The sequence below is a fragment of the Ursus maritimus genome, unplaced genomic scaffold (genome assembly GCF_017311325.1).
Source record: "Ursus maritimus isolate PB19 unplaced genomic scaffold, ASM1731132v1 scaffold_6, whole genome shotgun sequence".
In the NCBI taxonomy this organism is placed as follows: domain Eukaryota; kingdom Metazoa; phylum Chordata; class Mammalia; order Carnivora; family Ursidae; genus Ursus; species Ursus maritimus.
The window spans coordinates 81,750,664-81,776,452 of record NW_024426774.1 but is presented as its reverse complement, the minus strand read 5'-3'; the positions used below and the strand labels follow the sequence as shown (position 1 = coordinate 81,776,452).

General features: G+C 46.9%; 1 protein-coding gene across 7 annotated transcripts in view; it reads right to left on the bottom strand.

The window, feature by feature from the left end:
* The window catches only part of NCK2 (NCK adaptor protein 2), a 147,661-nt gene that overhangs the window by 108,403 nt on the left and 13,469 nt on the right, over positions 1-25,789 (bottom strand). Inside the window, exon 1 of one of the 7 annotated variants that reach the window (XM_008699083.2) lies at positions 2,505-2,735. The exons of 5 other annotated variants lie outside the window; for them this stretch is intronic. The gene's annotated coding sequence lies outside the window, so the exon portion shown is untranslated. One more of the 7 variants, XM_040623663.1, reaches the window with a different exon arrangement.

Sequence of the window (25,789 nt, the reverse complement as noted above, 5' to 3'; positions counted from 1 at the left end):
CCAAGTGGAAGGCCACCATCCATGCCAGGGGACCAGATCTGTACCACCATGGTGTACTGTCTCTCGAAATTAAGTGCATGAGTGTTCAAAGACAGACGTACAGGAGAGGCCCAGGAGACCTTCTAGGAAGGAGCCACTAGTTCTAGCTCTGCAGTAATCCAGATGCTCCAAAGGAGAGATGCCATTGCAGTCCTGCCACGTGCAAGGAGGTGAGCAGTGGGGACTGTGGGGGAGGCAGGCCAAGCACTGGGAACAGCATGGGCAAAGGCACAGTATATGAAAGTGCATGGCCCTGTTGGAAGTAAACCATTGTGATCATGTTCATAAAATGTGAAAAATACTAAATGGTGGCAGATGAAACAAAGATCAGATTTTTAGGGCCCTTTAATAACACCTAGGAGCCCAGACTTTATCAGGAAATGGGGACCCAGAGGCTTATAAAGGAGAAAAGTGAAACAAGTAGATCAGTGTGTTAGAAAAGCAGCCCTGCTACCAATAAAAGAGGTTGATGAGAGGGAGAAAAGTCCAGAAGCAGGAGGATGAGAGGACTGTGCCAAGGTAAGAGAGAAAGGCTGGTCCAGGCAATGCGAAGAGAGAAGGTCAATTTTTCAAGGCTCGGTGACCACACACTACCCTCTGATATGTGACTGTTGGCTCAGCGTAATTATTAATAGCACCCCTTTCTGCTCGCAAAGGTGTCCTGGTGCAGCCAGAAATATGGTCACTTGATTCCACACCCACCTGGGCACAATGCAGGATTTGAGGATGAACATAAGAATTTTAACTCAGATACCAGATAAAAATAAGGGTATGTGTCTTTTAGATATATTTACATACATGAAAACCCTATTATGGAAATATGGTGACAGCTCTAAATATTTATGGCTATCCTGACCCCACTTAACCTAAATGCTGTGAAACGAAGCTTTTGGCACTGAAAAGTTCACCTTAAAAACCTTTCAAATATTCTACAATATTTCTTATTCTTGATCAATCTCTCAATCAGAAAATTTCTTTTCTAGTAAAAAACATATGCCTCGTCTCCAGAGCATCCAAAATATTCTTCATTGAAGTTATGCCATACCACGAGAAAAAAACAGAACTAAATAAATGGGAGGAGGAAGAGTTTATGAAGAGGATAGAACTGAATTAAATAATCGAGGAACAGCAAGGTCCAGAGAACTGAGTCCGTCGTAAAGCGTGTGGGCGCGTGTACGACATTATGTAAGACGGCAGAAGGCAGGCGCATCACGCACACCCACGTAGGCCGTGGTACCCCACGCTGCTTTTCTCACGTCAGTTCTTCCTTTCGTACAGCCAAGCAAATCCATCCCATCCTCCAGCCTATGTGAACTCCACAAAACAAATCTCCTGCTAGGGATGTATGTGTGCATGTCCGGGAGCGTGGGTTTTAAACCACAGACGACCCAAGAGGTCCAATTCCAAAGCTGCATTATCAGCGACTAAAGCTATCCTTCTTCCTACCCGTCCTCCACCTGCACCACACTCGGTGGGTGGGGAACAAGTTCTCGCTTCCCTCTGCTTCCCTCCGGCCACCCACGGGTGGGTCGTCTACACTGTCTGGATTCACAGGGGCTGCATCCTGCTCCAGGAAGCCACATTTTGCTGGAAGGCTGCAACCTCTCACTTCGCAGGGGGTAAACCAGGATCCTGCCATACTCTCATAAAGGACCACGAGGGCCATCCTCTTTAATTAAATTAATGCAGAAAGATTAAAAGTTCTGAGTGTGTGTTCTCTTCGGGAGTTATTCTAATAATAAACACATTTTACCAACTACTCCTAGTCAAATTATTCTCGATAATTTCTTAATTTTGATATTTTATGGAAACCACATTTCTGAGTTTAAAAGAAAATATTCTTAGAGCGAGTTCATAACACTCTTTTTTAAATGGCCATTAGCCCAATTTATGCATACAACCAGCAGTTATAAGAGCATTATTTCCTACCGTCCACGGAGACCTGAGCAGGGGCGCAAGCAGACGATGTGCTTGCTACCTGATGTGGCCCCAGCGTTGGCATTACTTTGTGGAAGGCTCTGGAAAAGCCCCACTGGGAGGCCGCCCAGACCAATGACTTCCCCTCTGCCCTCAGCTGCTCTTCTTCCCAACCCCACTCACCTATAATAAGGGTAGTCATGTTCTCCAGGACATCCTCCACCTCCCTCATGGGGGCTGGTCCACTGACGGGCTTGGAGTGGGCATCTGACCGACGTGGACCAAAGAAGTGCCCCCGAGAGATGGGATGCCGAGCAGCACCTCTGCGGGCCACACGGCCTCCGTGCCCTTGCAGGCGAACCCCCCCCCCCCCACGCCCAGGGAGAGGGACCGCTGGTCTGCAGGATGCAAAGAGGCAGAGCGCAGAGGCAGGGTGGCTCTCCGGTCCCCTACGTGGCCCCGGAGCCCGCCGACACCCTTTCAGAAGACACCCCACCCTCAGGACAACTTCCTCTCTTGCTTTGGGGAGCTCCAGAGGGTTCCGGTACCTGCTACCCCAGCAGCTCCACCGAGGGCGATGGGGAAAGCCGGGGAGGAGGGCCCCGGATGCAAACGCAGTGTGGGGAGCCGCACAAAGTCAGGGGCTTCCTGTTTCTGGCAGAAGGGAAGCAGGGGCTGGAAGGATAAGAGAAACCCCTCTGCTGCTGTCTGAACCCCGTTACCATCACCAACGCCGAGCTGCCCTTGCAGCCTGCGGTCGCTTCCTGCTTGTCACTGGGGAACAGGCTGTTCCGGGCTTCAGAGCGTGGTTCTGTCCTCCCCCCCGGCCCCGCCCCCGCCACGGCGCACCGGAGGAAACCCGGAGCCTCCCTGCGTCTCTGCACAGCAGCACCTGGGTGTGCAGCACACACGTGGACGCCTGGTAACTTCCCCACGGTGCAGCTGCGATGGAATCATTTATATGCATTTCTAGTAGCCGAACAGGGCACGTTCAACTTTTTGTTTTGGTTTCCCTCCCTGCCTGCGAGTACAGTCTGCTTGACGCATGACTGGCGGATTGTCAACAGTCCATTCCTTCGGATCCACGCCGAGATGAAACAGCAGCGACCACTCTTTGTCCCCCACGTGCCACGTCGCACTGTGTCGGTTCATTCCACCCACACTCTGGAGAGTCCCTGTGCCTGATGTGCCAGACCACGGCCATCCTGCCACGCTCCCCTCTGGACCACTCGGGCTACATTTCCCAGGCCCTTGCCGGCTGGACTCTGGGGGAGGTTCCACCAAAGAGAGGCCCTGGTGCAACATTAGAAAGCAGGAGGGGGGCACCTGGGTGGCGCAGTCAGTCAAGCATCAGACTCTTGATTTTGGCTCAGGTCATGATCTCAGGGTCCTGGGATCAAGACCCACAGCATCGTGGGCATCGGGCTCCACGCTCAGTGGGAAGTCTGCTCCTGAGAGATTCTCTCTCCCTCTCCGTCTACACCCCTGCCCCCGCACTCTCTCTCTCCCTAAAATAAATAAATAAAAATCTTTAAAAAACATAAAAATAATAAAGAAAAGGCAGGAGGAAGGGTGAAGACTTGCCTGCACCCAGCCCCTGTGAGGCTAGAACAGCATGGGCAACGCAGGGCAGCAAGCGGCTAAGGCTCAGGCTGTGCCTTAGCTCCCGGGGCAGGACCAGCAGTTAAGGCTTCCTGCTGGTGTGGGGGGTGGGGGGTGATGGTGGGAAGCACCTGCTCCTGGGCTCTGGGGGACTCCCATGTCCTTGTTCTGTTCCTGCAGGCCTAGAGCCGGCAGCAGCTTGCTCAGTTTCTGCTCTTTGGGTAACGTGTCTTTCCCCTTTGGCTCCCTCTGCCCTTCATACACTTTTGTAACCATTCCCTGGACTAGACCTTGTGCATCTAAAATACCTAAGAGGTTTCTAGTTTGCTAACAGAGAGACTCTAAAGAGGACAGAAAGAACCCACAGCCAGAGTGAAGCAGAGGCCATCTGAAAAATTATGGCTGGCAGTGGTGACTCTCAGTTGAGTCAAAATAGAAAGAAACCAGAGGGTGGAGTCACTACTCACCTGTCACCTGGGGTCTGACTGCTAAAGGTCCCTGCAGCCTGGGCAGAGCTGACATCACTCTGCTGGCACAACTGAGCTCAAACCAGCTGGGCAAGCTGGAGGAGGAACACAGAGAGCTAGCCTGCATCAGCCGCTCAAGCAACCAAACCTAGAAAAAAATCCACAAGTTCCTTTTTTCTGGTCATGCTCAAAATGTCATAAAGGTCCCCTGCTGGGGCGGGGGACCACCCAGGACTAGTACGGTACAGCAGCCCTCCATGGGTGGGGAGGCAAGGCATAGCAAGCAGCACTGACCACAGCTGGGTGACCCTTTACCAGTCATCCAGATGGCCCACCTGTCATATGCTTAGTGACAGAGGACCAAGAAACCCTCTTCCCAACTTTCTTTGGCTGCTTCCAGATGGTACTGAAATTTCAAGATATTTGGAACACTTTGAGAAGGAACAAAAGGCAGGTAACTGATTTTGCTACAGAAAATACAGGAGGTATGATAATAAGAGCTGGAACAAAAGTTGGGGGTCTTCCACCCCGCCCCCAGGACACGAAAGGGAAGTAGAAACAGCTGGTAACACAGACAGCAGAGCAGATCGGGATTCCCTGGGGAGGCTCTGAAGGCCACATGTGGCCTTTCCACACCCACTTCTCCCCATATCAACGCCACTCCTAATGCCTGTCACTTATTATTACTTCTTACAAAATAAAGTTAACCCAAAACCAGATCACACGGTATTCAGATGACATGACATTACTGAATTTCTAAATAAGGGACATACATGATGCTATGCCAAAATAGGCCAAACCAAAAACACAATGGGTGCATTTTCTTCCAATTATTCCCTAGGTAGAAGTCATTCACTCCCTAAGCAACAACGGATGGTCAACAGTTATGCCTTCTGCTAGACTTGGGGGCTTTTTTATAACCACAAGACCAAAAGGGAACTCTGACAACCAGCTATCCCAACCCTCTCACTTACAGATGAGGAAATTATGAGCATGATTACTGCATAAAAAAAAAAAAATTCCACATTAAAAGAATCCAAGTGAACCAATGTAGCTCCTGAAACTTACACACAGGGAGGCGTGGTGCTCTTGGTTAAGTGAGCCAGGCAGTGAGGTCAAGAAGGAAAAAAACTAAGTTTCAAAAGGGTATAATTAGCTGGATTATTCTTCACTTAAAGGTAGCATGAGACAGTTCCTTTATCTACAGCAGAAACTGAGGTCCAACCATAAACTCATAAGGAATGTTTAAAACCCAAAGGAGACAAGAAAGAACTTACATATAAATGTTCAATAATGACAACTGAGAAAAATAAGCAAGTCAGAGGAAAAGCAAGTTCGAACACACCAATTTGAAGTTAAAATTTAAACATTATGTTCTGGTTAAAAATCATCCCAAGGGGGCGCCTGGGTGGCTCAGTCGTTGGGCGTCGGCCTTTGGCTCAGGGCGTGATCCCAGCGTTCTGGGATCGAGCCCCGCATCAGGCTCCTCTGCTGGGAGCCTGCTTCTTCCTTTCCCACTCCCCCTGCTTGTGTTCCCTCTCTCGCTGGCTGTCTCTATCTCTGTCAAATAAATAAATAAAATCCTTTTAAAAAAAAATCATCCCAAGAAATGACATCTATCTGGAATTCGCTTTACAGTCATCTAGTGGGGAGCAAAGGAGAGGGAAGTGAGTGGAGCGAAGATGAAATAAGATGAGCCCTGAGCTGCTGAAGCTTGAATATGTGCTACACATTCTCTGTGCTTTGGAGTTTCCCATCGTGAGCTTACCATCCACACAGAACTAGCAAATCCTCCTCAAACATGCACCCTTGTGTCACGCACAGTGCAAATGACTTAGCGTGGGACTGGCATATCAACGCCACTCCTAATGCCTGTCACTTATTATTACTTCTTCCAAAATAAAATTAAGCCAAAACGAGATCACAAGGTATTCAGATGACGTGACATTACTGCATTTCTAAATAAATCAAGCTGGTAATGATTTTTGAAAGCATTTTTTCAATTATACATCATGTATGACTTCTTGAGCCAGATTTCATTAGATAAACATAATTCAAAAGAAAGGTTGCTTTACAGATGATCTATATTAATCAGTGTCCCACAGATGCCTCCCACAAGCTGCTAAATAAATGTGAGTTAAAACTGGGTCTGCCTGTGGACCCAGATTTTCGTGATGCCCAGGCCCCAGGCAAGCTGAAACACAGCCCCCAGCTCGCCCGTGACAGAGGACGGGCCCTGCAGTAGGTCAGTAATTGTGTGGCTACCCTGGCCACAGCTGACCAGACCAGCAGTGGACACCTGCCCTAACACACAACGGAATGGGCTCCAGGACCCAGAGTCACTACTCTTCACACCGTGACACAGAAAGGACCCCTATACCCTATACCCTTCTTCAATACTTCAATTTTATTTTTGCTCAAACAGGAAACAGTAAGCATCGGTCAGACCCCCATCACATCAGGCAGAGGAAGAGCCTGCTTTGAGGGGGTAGGGGTCCTGAGACTGGAGAAAACTCGGGTACCTAAAACACCCCTCCCTAAGGCACCTCTCATGCCAGATTTCTAGATGCGCATTTCACTTGGTGTCTCTGGTATTTTTCTTATGATCCAAATGGAGACGCTCTATTTTTTTTAAGCAAAATAGATCAGTTACAGAAATGATTACTGAACTACTCAGAGGAGTACATTAAGAGCAAAGCGAAAGGCCATACTGCTGTCGCTCTCCAAGAAGCCCCTGGACGCACATTCGTGGCAGCAGGAGCTGGGGCCCACCTCTCTCGCTGCAGGATCACCAGGGCCTAAAACGTCACCTGACACGGAGCAGGCACTCAAATACGTGTTGAGTGGGTGACTGACGCTTGAAATCTTTCAAGGAAAAGATACCCACACACTGGAAGCTACAGCATTTAAGTAAGGAACCATGATGTGCCAAAGGGATGCCACCATGGTCTGAATGACTGTGTTCCACCCCCAGTTCTTACCTTGAAATCCTAACCCTCAAGGAGATGGTTATCAGGAGGAGGGGCCTTGGGGAAGGGGTCAGGTCATGAGGGGGGAGCCCCCATGAGGGGGATTAGTCTCCTTATAAAGAGACCCTGCAGAGCATCTTTGCCCCTTCCACCACGTGACGATCCAAGAAGTCTGCAACCCATAAGACAGCCCTCACCCGACCAGCCCTGATGGCACCCTGACCTTGGACTTGCAGCCTCCGGTACTGTGAGCAACAAACGTCTGCTGTGTAGAAGCCACCCAGCCACAGGTATTATGGGATGGCAGCCCGAACAAACTCACACACATTATGGCCGTGGTACTGGGGACGGTTCTAGGAGAGATTTTAAGTATGGAGTAGCACACATTACCAACACCACAGGAGTCTTTCTACTGGACTTGAAGTTACCTATTAAATACACATTGTACATGGTCACAAACAACACGAGAAGCAAGGGGGTGTCCCAGGAAAGAAGTGGCATGAGCAGGACAGGATTGAACCCACACGTTCACAAGACAGGGAGAAAGGTCTGCCTAGAGCCAGTGGCTGGAAGCCAAGGGACAAGGGGGCTCACACTGCCAGAAGACCCCAGAAACTGCTGCGTTCAGTGGCAGGGAAATGACAGTGACAGTCCTTGGATTTATCTGGGAGGATGGCGGAGGGCACGTGGCAGGACCAGGAAACCAGGTACAGGGAGAGCACAGGGACAACACTCAGATGTACCCACTGTGTAAACAGAATGGGGAGAAGCAGCCACTCCCAGAAAGAAGCACTCAGGAAACAAAACTCCAGCAGAACTGGGAATGCCTCAAGCTCCATGAAATCAGAGGCCACACAGCTTTGCTGTTTTCTTTCCATGTCCTCTACAATGAGGACCCAATGCTGATCAACAGTGACACTCAAGTCCTGGCTCAGCGCAGCTGTGTGTCAAAACTTGAGGCTGACCCCAAGCTGGGGTGACGGGGGATGGGGGGGTGGGAGGGAGAGCAGAACCAGAGATCCAGTCACCTCCGGAGAGTCTGAGACTGGACCAGCTGCCTAAAGAGGGGCTCGAGGGCACCCAGCATGAGGCCCACAGCCACTGGGAAGGAAGAAAGGCACGTTTCCCTTTTCCTCGCCTTCCCCTCACTAAACACAGACAGATGAGTAGCATGTTTAGTGCTACTCATTCCAAGAGGCTGGAAGGTTCTCCCTGGGGACTAAATAAGCGAGCTGAGTATTTGAGCTGAGCCTTGAGAAAGTGAAAATCAACAGCCTAAAACCGTGGTTCTCAAACTCAGGGCCAGAAAGGTCAAGAGTTCCCAAGAGGCCCAGAGAGGCCGTTGGGAAGATCCCGATTCAAGACTGCTAATAAGCCAGCGCTCTCAATTCTCCGCCACCCTTGAGACCATCCGCTCGGGTAGGGCAAGACTTCCTACCGTCTGGGCCACAGGCAGCTTGGCAGACAGGGGGCAGCCTACGTGCTGCAGTTGCCAAAGCCTTCAGGCTGAAGAGCTCTGTACTCTTCTCCGACGCCTTGTCTTTGCAGGGTGGCAGGGAGGGAATGGAAAATGAGGCCCTCCAACTGCCCTGGGAGGGAGAAAGTCAGCCTGAGAACGCTTCTGGGAACAGCTGTAGGGAAAAATATAGATTTGAGTGGCGGGCTGGCCTGACAAAGGAAAGGAGGATTTGATGCCAGAGGGTTTTTAATTCAGATAAAAGAAAATAAGAAATAGTGGCAAGTAGTTTTCAGCCAAGGTACACGCTTTTTCTAAAAAGGTTTATGAAGTCAAAGACAGTCTCAAAGCTTCCGTTTCTGAATGAGCCTCCCCAAAATTCATCTGTTGAAACCCTAAGAGGTGATTACAGGCCTACCGGAGGTCATGAGGGAGGGACTCCAGGCTGGGATAAATGCCCTCATCAAAAGGAACAGACCAGAGCCCCTTCTCTCTCCACCTGGAGAAAGCAGCTGCCTCCAACCCAGAAAAGCAGACCCTCGCCAGACGCCCCATCAGCCAGGACCTCGATCTTGGACTCTTAGCCTCCAGAACCGTAAGAAACAAACGTGTGTTGTTGAAACCACTCATCGATGGTATTTAGTTAGAGCCGCTCGAGCTAAGACAGCCTCTATTTAAGAAACATTGGCTTTCAAAAAAATTATCCTCTAGTCATAAGAAAAGAACACAGTTTTCACTTAAGCCATATGATGAGATAGAATGGGAAACCACTCTTGAAAGATCCATCCAAAATATAACTTAGATTCATGATTCCTACTGTAAAGTCAGAATGAAAAAATATGAAAGAGGGCAGAAAGGATGATATTAACATCAGGACCATCAACAATAAAAACTGAAATTATAAGCAATCTAAACAATGATTTGATGTAATATGGCTTACTTCCCCAAAATGACTTTCTGGAATATCGGAAATATTTAAAGAGGCTAAAAATACTTTTTCAAAAATATTTTTCTTGACCTGTTAAAATAAAGATGTCCGAATGAAAATTAATAAAAATACCTCAGACTACTAACTATTGAGGTGCACAACCTAGGCAGGATAGCTTTCTAGGACTTACCCCACGAATCAACCTCTGAATCATGACCTCGTCATTTTACAGACAATGGCCTATGTGTCTGGAGCGAATCTACAACCCCTTAGAAATGACATCCTGCAGGCTTCTCTTCCTAAAAAAAAATATATATATGTATATATATATATATATACATATATATATATATATATATTTTTTTTTTACATGCGATCATTTGTGGTCCCCACACCCCATACAGTAAGCTGCAGCACTCGGTTATAGAAAAGCGCGGTCTCCTATCACTGATACCTCTTATCACACACGCCTCGGAAAGATAAAAGCCGATGCAAACACCACCCTTTAAAAAGATCTTTAACTTCAGATAAAGCTACTGACACTGCATCTGACTTTCAGTCGCACTAACAGAAATTTTATACGTACCCTTAAAGTTTAAAGAATTTTGAGAAAGCCATGTCCAAAATATTAAAGTTTTTAAAAATTCTGATTCTTAGAAATTCCTTTAGCGGCCACGCCCCACTTACACAGCTCCCAGACAGTCTGCCGCCATCCCTTTATTCCTGCAATATACCTTTTCTCTACTTGTCGGTGCTTTACGTGACGTAATGAAACAAATGCAAAAATACTTAGATGATGCCATGTGTCAGGCACTGTTCTCAGGGTTTTTGCATATTTTAATCCTCCTAACGGTCCATTTTCCAGTGACAGCAACCGAGGCACCAAGAGGGGAGATAACCCGCTCAAGCCCCAGTCCTAGTGATGGACCAAGATCTGCCCCCACCGCTCTGGTTCCCGAACCCTGGATTTAAAATGGCGAGAGCAAGCTGAATACTAAACATTAAGAATACAGACACATCATGCAAGCAAGGGAGACCAAAGACTATATGTAGAATAGAAATCCTCGTTTCTCTCCGGTCTTCCTACTGAACCAGTTTTATCGGTAACACGTGGATGCTCACGTGCCATGCCACGGATGGGCCTGGACAGCCCGACTCCTGGGGCGGGAGCTGCATGGACCAGCGGGCCTTCTCGGCCAGATCTAATTTACCCCGTGGTTCCACATGGCAGCAGGTGGGGCAGCGGCTTCCCCCACATACCCCACTTCTTAGAAAACCTGCACCCTAGCCGCCTTTTTGCTACAGTGGAATTCATTCTTCTGTAAGTTATTGTAAGAAGAGTCACCATTTTTGTGCTACATTTAATCAGTTTGGATCTCTAAGCTTCCCTAGAAATGTTACTGTATCTTTCCTACATTTGCTTCCTGAGAACCAAGAACTGGGGGAGTTAGCAGCACAGTCATGATTAGTCAAGAGGGTAGAGAAGAATGTAAAATAAGAATGCACCAGCTGTTCTAGAGAGGAGGAGTGTTCTTAAATAGGGCACAGCCAGCTGGGGAGGAAGAAGGGAGGGAAGGCATTCTAGGGCTGTCCTGGTGTGGTATAAGAAAACAATATATTTGGTCTTGCTCTGAGGTTCCTGGCACAGAGCTCCCAAAACCCCTGGAATTTCCGGAGCCATAGGGACCTCTTGTTATTCTGTTATTCAGACCAGCCCATTAAGACCACACCCAAGTTTATGCTAATTAAGTGACTCAGGGTTGCCCCCCCCCCCATCTTCAGGATGGGGGCTGGCCACAGAATGACCAACCACAAGATTAAGAGGGTGGGAGCTTTCAGCCCCAGCCCCCAACAACCAGGGGAGTGGGGCTAGACACTGGGTTATAAAGGCTCCAGAACAACAAGATTCAGGGAGCTTGAGGGTTGGGGAACACTCTGATGTGCTAGGAGGGGGGCAGGCCTGGAGAAGGTATCCAGGCTCTGTAGCTCCCCCTGGCCACACCTTTCNNTACGCACCTCTGCCATCTGGCTGTTCCTCTAGCCTTCGTAATAAACGACTGATAGGAAATTCTGTGAGTCCTTGCAGCGAATCATCAAATCTATTGAGGGAGTCATGGGAACCTCCAATTTTCAGCGGGTCGGTCAGAAGTATGGGACGGCCAGAACTTGAGACTGGCATCTAAAGTAAGAGGGAGCCTTCTAGGGTCTACACTAACTCCAAGGAGTTGGTGTCAGAATTGAACTGCATTAAAGGATGTCCAGCTGGTATCAGAGAAGCAGAGAGCTATGTGGTTCGGCAGCCCCTAGCCACGTGTGGCTGCCGAGCACTCACGATACAGTCAAGTCCACCTGCATCCTGCTGTAAAGGGTAAAACACCATTCCACAGACTTATGCAAAAAAGAGAAAAGGAAAAAAATTAAAAATCAAATATCTCAATAACGATTTTTTTAAAGATTTTCATTTATTTGAGGGGCACCTGGGTGGCACAGCGGTTAAGCGTCTGCCTTCAGCTCAGGGCGTGATCCCGGGGTTATGGGATCAAGCCCCACATCAGGCTCCTCTGCTATGAGCCTGCTTCTTCCTCTCCCACTCCCCTGCTTGTGTTCCCTCTCTCGCTGGCTGTCTCTATCTCTGTCAGATAAATAAATAAAATCTTTAAAAAAAAAAGATTTTCATTTATTTGAGAAAGAGCGAGGGAGAGAGAGAGAGCAGGAGCAGAGGGAAGGGGCAGAGGGAGAGGGAGAAGCAGACTCCCTGCCACGTGGGCTCCATCCCGGGATCCGGACATCATGACCTGAGCTGAAGGCAGATGCTGAAAAGACTGAGCCACCCAGGTGCTCCAGCATTAGTGATTTTTTAATATTGATTATAAGTTGAAATGAAATTGAGCTAAACAAAATACATTACTAAAGTTAATTTCATCTATTTCTTCCTACTTTTCAAATGGGATTAACTAGGAAATTTCAAGTTACACATTTAGCTCACATTGGTGGCTTGCGTGATAATTCTATGGGATGGTGCTATTTTAGATGCTTTCATTTCTGAACATGCAGGGGCTGAAAGCTACTTTTCGTCTCAAATTTTATATGCAAAGAAAGCAACTACCTGAGGAAGGGAGCGAGTGATGTGAGTAATCAAGGAGAGAAGGAATTAATATTCATCACGTGCCTCATTTGTGCCGGGAACCACCGAGTACCTGGTACAATTTCGCCCTAAATCCCCTCGATGATGAGAATCCTCTTCCTATCAGAAAAAAAGGCACCAAACCTTGCTTGCACCAATGAAGTCACAGAGCAAGGACTCCGACTGCACCCCCATTCCTTCCCACACAGCAGGGCTGGCAGACTTTTTCTGGAAAAGGACCAGATAAATATTTTAGGCTTTGCAAGCCATATAGTCACTGCCGTAATGACTCAACTCTGCCCTCGTATCATGAAGGCAACCACGGACCACACGTAAATAAAAGGGGCCTGGCTATGTTCTAATAAAATCGTCTTCACAAAAACAGACAGGCAGCCGGATTGGGCCCACAGGCCATCGTTGGCCAACCCCTGCTCTACACAGTTAAAAACAAGACAACAGGTCCAAAATGGAGTCACTTACACTAAGAACAGTGTCACCAAACTGAGACTCAACCGACAGTTTGCACTCTCTCAGAAATGGCATCTTAAACCAGTCAGTAAGGAATTGTCTGAAAAAGTACTACTTGGGTAATCCGCCTGCCAGCAGCCCCCCACACCCCCTAAAGGAAAGTGACCTCGTCACGACGGACCAACCTGCTTTTTTGTCTAGTTTAACTTCCTTGTTCCCACTCCCTCCCGCCTACAAAAGCCTTTCATTTTGTACAGCTTCTCAGCTCCTTTCTATCTGCTAAATGGGACACTGCCCAAATCACGAATCACTGAATAAAACAGACAAGATCTTTCCCCTTTACTCAGTTGAGTTTTGTTTTTTTAACAGTCTCGTGGCGGTGGTAAGATGCAAGAGACTTCTGATGCCTTCAACAATGAGAAACACAGGCCAACCCTTTGTCTGTCTTGCCATTTCCAAGGTCCATGGATAAGGTCCTCTCAGATGTGAGCTCTGCTCATGTCAAGCTCCCAATCTAACTGGCTCTCCAGCCCAGGGTTGACAGGTCAGTCTACACTGACAGACGGGCCCTAACAGAGCACCAGTCCTTAGTTAGCCCTTGATTGGTCCCCTGGTTGGTCCACGGTCCCAGTCCAGGACTTAGCAGATCGGCTTGAGCTGACAGATGGTTCCCCCTGAAACCCAAATCCCTAGCCCCTGGTTAGTCCCCAGTCCCCAGTGTGTTGGGGTCTGCTGGTTTGGTCCACGGTTCCATGTTGGGAGCTGCTGGGGCTGCACACCTAAGGCCTCTCAGCCAGTCTACACTACCATCTCTTTGGTTACTGCTGGTGTCCACAGCTCCGTTGCCTCGGTTACTGTTGGGCTCTCTTACTGTGCACATGAGGTAAAGGAATAATAGATCCATAGTTAATGGGGATCTCAAAACCAAAGCTGCAAAATTGGTGGGCATGGCGGGCCAAGCACTGAAAAGCCACTGGACGGCTCGCCACCTAACTCTAAGACACTCGTGCGAGGATAACCTGGTCACGACACGGTGAGATGGACACCAGGTCACCTGCCAACCTCAAGAAAATGTCCACGCAATGAGGTACAGTGTAAAGCACCACCTAATCTCCAACCCAGTGGCACGTCCCTCTTAGGTATTGATTTGGCTCTGAGGGACCCCAGGCTTAGCTAAGGAATGGGGTCCTCTAGTTCCAAAGACTTGAGCACGCCAACTTCTGGTAAACCTGCTGGTTCTGTATCTAAGAACTGTGGTCTTGGAACCTGTAGATGTCTACCAAAAAATGACAAAAATCTCATGAAGACAAGCTAGAATGACAATAGCCATCATGCAGAACATTCCAACTCGACAACATCATTCATTTAAGAAATGCACTTGAAGGCAAAGGGTTCCCAAATCGAACAGAATGGGATACCTATTTTAATTGGCACATAGAAGCCTCCAAAAGGCCTCAGCATTCCAAAACTGCTTCATTGAAAGATTCTTTGCAAAAGGCTAATAAAAAAATTAAAGACACAGAGGTACCTAAAACAAAAGTGTAAGGAGTGACTCCTACTGCTCCTCTGTATCCTCCTTTATCTGAACACTCCGTCCGCCACTCCTCTGCCTGAACTGCCTTTCCACTCTGCAGAGACTACACGACTGTGGACATTCCGCCAAGCTGGTGGCCTTACAGATGCCCCCACACCTATCCTTGCAGATCCTCAGATGGGCCCCTCCCAGGGTTAGCGGGACTCTGAGGGATTTTCTGGTAAATTCCCACCAGTCGTTCCCTTAAACAGCCAAGGGGAAATTAAAATTGAGATGAATGGAAATCCTTGCCAAATTCTGGTAGATACTGGAGTGACACTCCCTACTTTACACCCTACTCTGGAGCCTCTAGACGGGACTGTGAGAAAACTGGCAGAAGTCGGCGAAGGGCGACTTGCGTGTCTCATTTTGTGTCCTGAGAATTGTCTAAGTCTTCTTCCTATTGCTATGGGGGGGGGTATCCTTTGCACCCTCCCTGGGAATGCCTCTTGCACCCAAGGGCAGGGAGGGAGAGTTCAGTACTGCCAGCATACTTACTGTTTTTCCCAGCTGAAACCTGACAAGGTATTTGAAAGGATTTTTTAAGTAGCTCTGTGGTCAGCTGGCCAAATGGGAAGCTGATACTCAGCACTTACTAGGAACTGTCTTTAGGCCCCCTCCCCTCAGCTGAAAGTACTCAGGGGGAAAGGAAAACAATGCAAAGACAAAGCTCTAATCTAGAACACAAGAATCTTTTGATTTCCATCTTAGTTGAAGATCTTCTCCCAGGTATATAGACACAAAATGAAGATGAGGTAGCTGGACGGGAGGGTTAGCCCTTCTGAAATCATTTTAGGTCACAACCCAATTTTTTGAGGTATTAAAAATAGCTGCCTTTGTCTTACACCAACTGAGTCCTTACGAGAATGGAAATGAGCTCTGGAAGCAATTCAAAGCCCACCTATCCTTTTAACCAACCCCCAAATCTCACCCATTCATCTTAAAAGGCTCACAGGTACCATAAAATAGAAGATTTAGGAAACAGAAGTTCCAGAGGAAAGAACTTGCATTCTCTCCCTGTGCTTTTGAAATGTAAATGTTCTACCTGGTCTCTCTAGGAACTGAGGTATTTCTTATTAGAGGGGGGAAAAGTTGGGGCGGGATATTTGGAAAGGAGGCAAATGAAAAATCTTGAAAGTCTTCTCTACAAATACTGGTAAAAAGTTTAAACCATCAGAATGGGTAACCTTAACTTATCCCATCTTCCAGAAACACAATTTGGATCCAAATGTTCTTTTAGAAACTAGGGAGTTTTACATTATCGTACCCATCTTATGATTAACATTTTATTATTTTTTTAATTTTTTAAAAAGATGTTATTTATTTACTTGGCAGAGAGAGCAAGCACAAGCAGGGGGAGCAGCAGGCAGAGGGAGAGGCAGAAGCAGACCCAATGTGGGACTTGATCCCAGGACCCTGGATCATGACCTGAGCTGAAGGCAGACGCTTAACTGACCAAGCCACCCAGGCGCCCCATATGGTTAAAATTTTAAAATGACAGGTGTAAGGTCTGTGTTTGTGTCTGTCTGGACGTTTATGTATATCTAATATGTATGCTATAGATGTGTGATATTTTCCTACCTCTGGATGGTATTGTGAAAATTATATATTTTTTTAAAGTCTATTTAATTTGTTTAAAGAAAAATAAGCATTTACCAAATTAAGTATTTCTAGACTTTCAGAAATATAAAAACTAACCCAAATATTTTTCAGGTTTGCCTGATCTAGAATAGTCTTTGGTTAAAAAAAAAAAAAAAAAAAGCAAGTTCAAGTTTGTTGGTTTAATCAAAACAGGCATGTATTTAGAGCTATCAGCATGAAATAGAATGCTTTTATTCTACCTGGGTTTTCTACTCAAATAGATTAACCTTATCTCTGTTACAAAGTTTGTCAGTAAGAAAAATATCTTAGTATGATAGATAACTTTTTTTAATGTCTGCAAAATTTTCATGAGTAATTTAAATATGTTATAAACAAGTGATTTAGATAGATGTAAGTAAGATAAAAGTTTTCAGGTGAAATTTTCAGCAATGATTATGTTTTATGATGTGTCTAGTTTCCCCAAATATTTTTGATAACTTGAAACTTTGGAGTTCTGCTATGTTAAGGTAAGTGATGTATAGTCATTGAATATCTAGATCATTTTCAAACAAGATAAAATAATGAAACATTAATTATTGAACACAGGTTTATCTAATTCTACTTTTGGCTTATTATAGAGAAACTTAAGATATGTGGGTACATGAGGAAACTTGTTTTGTGCAACCCTGAGAAATTTACAAGAAAGAATATACTTCTTCCAGTTATGAAATGTATTTATGGGTTTGCTGATCCACAGAATCCTAGTGTTAAGAGACAGTTCATGATTGCTTACTTCTTAGTTTTCACTAGGAAATAAGGGTTCTGTGGGTTAAGAATTCTACTCAACAGAAGTACCTGAAACTTCTTAGAAATAAGGGTGAAGGGAAACAACTATGTATTAAGAGGAGGCAAGGAGAGTAAAATGACTAGTTGTTCCAGAATGAGAAAAAACATATATATGAGACAAGATCTGAATGGATATAAAAACAGCTGTAGGTTTGCAGAAATGGAATCTCATAGAGGGAATTTTACATGTGGTCAAGCGTGCTAAGACTGGAATGGATTGACTTAAGTTTTGCTAATGAGTTTTAATAGCAAGAGTACACTGGTCCAAAATTATAATATAAGGACAGCGTTCTCTGGGACCTTCGGTATGCTTTAGATCAGAGATGGTGAAAGTCTCCTTATCTTCTAAGTAACCCGCACAGGCAGCAAAGATTCTGTGGTGTTTTGTTTTGTTTTTAAAGATTTTATTTATTTATTTGACAGAGAGAGACAGCCATCGAGAGAGGGAACACAGGCAGGGGGAGTGGGAGAGGAAGAAGCAGGCTCCCAGCGGAGGAGCCTGATGTGGGGCTCGATCCCAGGACTCCGGGATCACGCCCTGAGCCAAAGGCAGATGCTTAAGGACTGCGCCACCCAGGCGCCCCAAAGATTTTGTGTTTTAACCCAAACACCTTGCTGTGTGTCACACGGCCTTCATCAGCTCTTGTGTTACTTAAGAAAACCCAATCTTCTCAATACCAAAAGAGATAAATATTGTTCACAACTTTGTAACCTTCCGCATTTGCCTTTAACATCATCTTCTATTGTCATTTTGGTTAAACAGATAACGAAGTATTATTTCATAATGATCTGTGATCCTATGTTAGTCAAACGTTCAAACCGCTTGACGTTTTGACAACTTCCTAAGATCAAATTCTAAAGGGGGGCTTTTTCCGCCTTAAGGAACTCTGAGATTTCCCAGAGGGTCCTGGAAAATGTCAAAGGATTTGTCTCTCACCTGGGTAAACTATTAAACTAATTACATTTATTTGCCCCAATAAGAGATACTAAACCTCCTTAGCTTATATTTGTATGGACACGGGTTCTGAATGTAAGTGTTCTAGAAGATGTATGAAATTCCTAGAAATCTGATATGTCCCAGTATGAGGTTATCAGTCATAATCGCAATTATTATCTTAAAATGTTGTATATTGCACAAATGACCAAATTTCCTTGTCATTCCCATTATAATGAACCCTAACCATCGTTAAGTCTTCTGACATTTACAGACAACTAGTTTTACTCTGATGCTTTTGCAGAAGTGAGACTCATGAAAAGGACCCCACCAGGAACTCCTGATCACTGACACCACTGCCAGATTACAAGGTGTTGAAACTCGGGTGCACATTTCACAGCTGAAGAAGGCCCCACCTGACATCTGGTCCTGCGCCAAGGCTCAGGACCTCACAATCAAACCGGCTAAGAAGAGAAGCAGCCAACATCAAGGTAGACTGCTTTCGCCCAAGACACCAGATCAACAGTGTTTCTCTCCATTCCTCCTTTCCTCTCTGACCATCCTTTTCCTAATTCTTATAACACAAAGGCCTTTATGATTCATTTGCTCCTATTTTGTTCTGCTCTGGCCTTAAAGATTGTTCATGCACTCGGGCCACTGCAAACAGGGATAATCTAATCTCCAAACTACTGGTGGGTTGGCTACGATGCTGACAGTCCTGTAGTTCTGTCCATCAGACAGTTTTCCCTGATGGACAAATGCCTCGGTTTCTCTGGAACTAAGCCCCCATCTCTGTGAAGTCAGGCTCCCTAACCCTGGACATCTATTTCCTTGCCCCCGTTTAACCACCCCAAAGCCAGGGAACCTTGTGTCCAGGCTTTATACCAAGAAGGGGACACAAGGGAAGGGTGACCAGAATAAAACTGCCTGTGGTCTACACACCCTTAAATTGTACTGGTCTCCATGGCTGTCACCTTCCCAGCCCTGAGCCACGGACTCAAGCAGGGATTACCAGGGGCATCCATGACTCCAAGATAGCTTCCTGTGTAGATCACTGCTCCCCTGGCTACCAGTAAGTGCAAAAGAGGCTAGTACCACAACCTCACCTTTAACTCTTGAAAGTACTGCAGAATCCACCATTAAAGCCACAGCTGCCAACAAAAATTCCTGGCCTCTCTGGCCAAAGTTGTTCTTGGTAATAGGACAGCCCTTGATTATTGTTTTAGCAGAGCAAGGAAGTGCCACTTACGCTGACGGACACTTCTGGGGAAGCCGAGCCCAGCTACACAAGATCACTGTACCAAGCCCCTGGCTTCAGAAAGTGACTTCTTCAATAGGATTTGATCTTGATTGGTATGGGTCCTGGGGACCATGGCTCTGGGATACTCCAGACATGGGGAATTATCCTGCTTATAATAATCACAGGGATGCCTGGGTGGTGCAGTCAGTTAAGCACCAACTCTCGTTTTCGGCTTGGGTCATGATCTTGGGGTCCTGGGATCGAGGCCTGTGTCCGGCTCCGTTCTTAGCAGGAAGTCTGCTTGGGATTCTCTCTCTTCCTCTGTCCCTTCCTCCCACCCCCATGCACGCTCTCTCTCTCTTTCTAATAGATAAAATAAACCACTAAAAATAAGCATAATAATCTTCCTGGCGCACTGGACTCTCTCACGAGCTTTAAATGCAGGTCCATGCTCACAGCAGCTAACCACCAAACACGCGATCTCACTGAGAATGGGACGTCAGAGAGGAATGAAGACAGTGATGACTTAAAGACGTGAACCCGAAGTCATGACTTATGAGTAGCACCCAGAGAGTCAGCAAAAAAGACATCATCGCCTGTGAATATCGACAGAGATTCAGCAAAACTCAACTTCCAAGGGGTGGCTGTGAGTAGTGCCAATGCTTAAATTTTGATCACAGCTCTCAAGTTCAGAGTCTGGCCAAAATAGGAGAATTGTTAAAAATTCTTAAAAATTAAAATTAAAGTTAAAAAAAAAAAAACAGGCCCCATGTCACCAAACTGCACAGTTTCCATTCTCCCAGAAATGGATTCTTAAGCCAGTCAATGAAGAAGCCCCTCATCAGCACTAATGAGGTAATCTGCCTGATAGACCCCCGCCAGCCCCTAGAGGGAAGTGACCTTGTCACGACCAGTCTGCTTTCCTGTCTACTGTAACTTCGTTGTTCCTTTTCCCTCCTGCCTATACAAGTCTCCCATTTTGTACAGGTCCTCGGAGCCCCCTTCTGTCTGCAGAATGGGATGCTTCCTCGTTCACAAATCACTGAAGGAAGCCAGTAAGATCTTTAAAAAATGCCCTCGGTTGAGTTTTGTATTTTAACACCACTGTGAAGAGAAACAGCTATTCCTAAATGTTCTATTAGTGCACCAAAATATAACATTATAAAGGATCCCTTTCACAAAATACTAAACAGGTTACTGTTGTAACAAGGTTGACCCAGGAAAATCAAACTCCGTAGCTTACCTTACCATTAGGCCTCTAAGCTTTTCTTAGCCACCACAAGTAGGCCATTTAGGCATTGGCACTAGAGGTATCAAGTTAACAGCACATTACATTTGATTTGATGTATATGATATATACGGCAAAAATAAATCAAAAGTATCGCTCAAGGGAAAATGAGTGGGGGGCATGAGATGAAACACCGGGAGAACCGGGGCGTCCCTGCTTCTGAGAGAAGGGTTAAACACCAGGGCCCCGACCCTGACCGGGCCAACTTCGCACACCCGGGTGTTACACACCTGGGCAAACATGCCCGGACGTGGGAGGAGTCCTACTTGACCATGTCAGGGTTCTCTTTGAGACCAACCTTGCCCTTTCTCTGACTCCCAGTTTCGACCAGCGCTCTACAGGCAGCAGCAAAATGGAAGAAGGCAGCTCAGGTCAGTTATTCAATGAATTTGAAAACTTTTAAAAAGATTAACTCATAAATCGTTATTCACTACAGATGGAAATAGTTTGTGGGGCACCTGGTTAGGTGTCTGACTCTTGATCTCAGCTCGGGTCTTGATCTCGGGGTGGTGAGTTCAGGCCCCCATGCTGAGCTCCACGATGGGTGTGGAGTCTACTTAAAAAAAAAAAAAAAATTACGGAAAAATCCCTGCATGCCTATCAGGCGAAGGAAGGCCAAGGAAAGCAAAGGTTTCGGAATTAAACTGAGGTTGGCCAGGCTGTTCACCTGGAGACGCCCCGGCTCCCTACTTTCACCTGTAGAGAACACCCTGAACAGTGCCTGGTGGATACATACGAAGGGGAATACAGCACTAGGAGAAAAGAACATCTAAATGAGGCAAGAGAGGGAGAAAGAAATACCCCAGGTTTGTCCCACTTTAGGGTCACTCCCAGTATCACCCACAGCACAGACATTTCCCAGCTGGGAAGGCGCGCCTACATGCCGTGTCTCACGCCACTATCCCCGCACTTACCTTGCTCACCTTTCCCCACTTAACCCCCGCCAGGCCCCACTTCATTCTTTCATTTTCTTTAAAAGTCTTTTTAAAGGGCTTACCATAACGTGATTTCTACAAACCTTGAGCCAATTAGGAGAAACATCATAAAAACCTAATACAGAAGGAGGGTTGCAGCTGCAAGGAGCCCTGCGTGGCAGGCAGAAAGCCTGACTGTGGAGTAAGAAGAGCTCACGCTTGTACCCTGTCTTAGTCACCGACTGCCAGGTATCAAATCACCACAGACTGAGCAGGTTCAACCACACACGTTTACTGTCTCTGGTTCTGCAGGCCTGGAATCGGAGCGTGGCTTCCGTGGGCTCTGAATGTGTCACTCAGCTAATATGCGTAATTGGACACACACACGCGCACGCACACTCTCTGAAGCGTACCTTTGGGAGGTGATCCGCCTGTTCCAGGTGTGGCAAATTTACTAAAAATATCTGCAACTCCTCCTAAAAATGTCTTCCGAGATCACAGCAGTCTCATTCCCTCTGTCCCAAGTGGCCAGGGACCAAAGCAGGGTAATCCACTTCTGTCACCCACTTTATGCCAAACAAGACTCCAATCTATTATCCACAAAAACTCAACCCACCCTCAGAGGGAAAAACATGCTACAGCTGAACAGCCCACCAGCTAGAAAGTCAAGTCAGCGCGGCGGCAGCAGGGCCCAGCCTTGAGAATGACCGTGTAAGGACTCAAATCCATGAGCACCTGCAGAGTCCCCGACAGTCCAGAACTGTTCTACGCCAGGCCTGTCTTAAAGGACATGGTAGTCGCTGTGTGAACAATTCCAGTCAACTTGTTTTTACACAGCAGTGATGCTGTTTTAGGGTCCCTCGGAGGTAAGGCCCTCCAGACTACATGAACTCAAAATGCCTCCGCGCACGGGCCACTGATGCTCTTTCAAAAGCCGCGTAGTTTCGGTGACACGGACACTTCCACACTATTGAAAGCTGGTGCGAGCCTTTAGAAGGGCATCACGGCGACATGCGTCAAGAACCATAAGGACGTCCCCACCATTTCACTCTGCAAGCCCTCTCTGAGGACTGGATTCCTCGGAAACGACTCAGAAGAGAAGGAATCTGCTCAGAGGCGCGCACAGGCTCCTTATCGACAACAGCAAACGTTTAAATGACCAAGACAGCAGGCCGTTTCTCCAACTGACGGAACTTGCCACTCTTTGGGACATCACTCAACAAGACAACCGCACAAAGATTACTAACAAAGGGGAGAAATGTTCGTATGAAGAAGAACATAAAATTGTACAGATGGTTACGAATACCTACAAGGACTAATCACAAATATGACATTTCTCTCTTGGGATAAGATTGCAGGAGGCATCTTCCCCTTCAGATACTATCTTTAAGAGTATGTTGTCCTTATCATGAAAAGAAACTCCACCAAAAATAAAAAGAAAGAAAGAAAAAGAAAAGTTAAAAGAAAAAAACAGCAGTGCCAGAAAAGAGATGTCTCCGAAAGCTCGGTCTGGATATGGCATGTGAGAGCTCAGTGCACCTCTTTTCCGACCTGGCAGGGCTGCAACCCCACCTGGGAAGAGCGGAGCAAGTGACAGGCTCAGCCACCTGCCTTCCTGTGAGCCTGTCCCACCCGGAAGGGCGGGGCCCGGAGTCTGGAGGCGGCTGGGCAAGCGCACGTTGAAGCCGGGCAGACGCAGGCGCCCGCGGGGATGCAGCAGGAGGCAGGGGAGGAGGCGAGGCGGCTCAAGTCCCCGCACGGAGCCCACAGAGACTGCGGACGACTGCCTGCCCGCAGGGCCATCCACCTGCACGCTGAAGACGCCAAGCCGGCTTCAAAGGTCAGCGTGCACGTGTGCAAACAGAACACGCCCACAGGAAAACGGAGGCTGTCAAGACTAACGCTCGCATAAATCACTGAGCTTCTCTAAAGGGCTCGCTTCACCTGTTACGCCGGCACAAGGGCATACGGAAGGTGGTGGTGAAGATGAAGCAGGGCACTGTATGAAATGTAAAGTGCTCAATGATTGGGAGCGACCGGCACATTAATACAGGAATGTTCCTCCACACGGTCCATCATTTTACGGGAATTCCCAGCAGCTAGTATTTATAATCCTATGGGCAAGGAAACACAAGCCACGCACGCACCAGTTCTTCTTCCAAACTATTTCTGTAAAACATGGGGTCAAAACTCCAGAAACCATTTTGCCACAACATTGCTGCGAACCAAAAAGTCCAACTCTTTTATGCAAGAGATTTTTAAAAGTCATCGACATTTTCCCTGTGCTGGTCACTACTGTAAGCCCCCAGGTACCGAATCCACAGCCCACCCCCATCCCTCTACTCAAGGATCAAAAATCCCAGAACACTATTTCTTTGAGCTAGTAAACGGAATACATATTTTCCTACCGTGACAACTTACATGATTAAATTTACAAAAACAATGATTTAGGCTTTTTATCTAATTTAAGTAAGATTCTTTTTTTAGTTTTTTTGTTTGTTTTGGTTTGGTTTTTGCAGAAAAGATCTTTTTTTTAACGCACTTGGGAGATGTTCTGTCATCACCACAGGACTGGAAAGAGTTCTGCCAGGCAACAAAATTAAATCACTTTTCTGCAAGGCCTGTGCAGACCATCTCTGGCCCAAGGGCTAGGGCCCAGCAGCTGTATCCTCCTCAGACAGAGCACCCGGTCCCCAAGGGCTGTTCCCCCCCCCCCCCGTGCACGCCCCCCCCAACTCAGGCTGGTGAGGCCTCGGGACTCCTCCTCACGATGCTTCTAAATGGTTTTCATTTTATGCAGTTGAATTAAAGCACAGTTATTAAAATATTATTTAAAAAACACATTTGAGATACTGTAATATATGTGCTTCTTTATTAACTCACTGAACAAAAGGGTGTCGCAGCAGATCTAATAACCACCATAATTTCAAAGGAATATAAGAGTGGCTCGAATTTCAGCGTATCTGCAACCGCTGTGACGCAGTTATGAGAACCCCAGGCATTTCTGTGAGGACCGCGAATGTCAAGGGTTGTGCGATCTGCGTTCACAATGGAAGGAAATACATTTCGGTTAAAAACCAGTGAAAATAAAAATATAAGTTTTTCCCACCTCATGTGTTTGGACCCCCCCCCCCCCGCCAAAGTCCATCCACTCACAAGCGGGGCCCCTGGGTTAGGATTCCCACTTTGAGGAGTCACGTGGAACTCCACATTAGGCCATGAACCCAGGCCATGGGATCCCCTAGAGTCCAGACTTGGGGCAAGGGGACTGCAGGAGGGACCTTTCGGATCAGAGGGCTCTTTCGTTGCTGTGAATAACAGGAAGGCCTGCTGATGTGGGGGCACAGCCCAGGGCCTCCACCCAACCCCCAGTCTGATGCTCTGTCTACCAGGTGCGACCCATTTCTTAGTGCAAGGCCACTGCCAACTTGAGAGCTGGAAAAAAGCTTCAGAGATCACTGTGTTCAACTCCACTCTTACGTATGCAAACTATGCTCTCAAAAATCTCGTGTATTATAAAGAAAACCCAAGACCAGCCAACTGGGCAGAAATGCTGCCCTTAAATGTTTTCCAACAAAGTGCAAGTCCTCCTCTTCACATTGAGTGATTCTTCTACACGTGGCCGCCAAAACCTCACAAAAATTGGGCCAAAAGAAAAATTTAGAAAAAAAGACATGATTTCTTAAAAATTAGAAATCCACAGGTCAAAATAGAAATCATAAATTATACGTTGAACACAGAGGCATGGATTAAAAAGGAACTCGTGTTCAAAGAAGCTGCTGCAGATGCTCGTATCCACTTTTAATAAACAAATGCGCGAACACAGATTATATTTGTGTGAATGAGTACTACTGAATCTCTTGGTTCCATGTTGCTCTGGGGAGAGTGGAACAGTAAGGAAGCCTTCCACCCCTACCACCAAATCCTACCACTGCGGTGGGAGAGAGGAGGCATGAAAAGCAAAGTAAATGGGCTCCTGGCCTTAACTCTGACCCTTTCTGTACCCAAGAGAAAGGTCAACCACTCTTCTCGCTCTGGAGAAAGATTCTCTAGAACCTTCGGTCAGTCGCTAGAGAAAAAAGGGCTCTCTCAAGGCACCCTCCCACCCCAAGCCAGCTTCTGAGCCAGCTCCCACCTGGGCCCAGAGCTCTGCTCAGACACACAGCCGGAGCTGTATCTTAGTACCTGGGCAGGTGGAATGGGCCGCCAGCAGCAGCCTCTGGCCCTGTGTCTACAGAGTGGGCCGAGACCTCTGAAGGAGCTCCCTCCACACTGAGCACCTCCTCCGACAGGAGAAGCCACTTCAGGCCACTGCCTTCCCCTGCAATCAGGGATTCCCTAAGAGATAGATGGCCATTGCACAGCAAGAGGCATGGGGCACACAAGGAGACCACAAGCATCTGCTGGCCGTTCTTATTTGCCCAAACTTGGACAGCATCCACA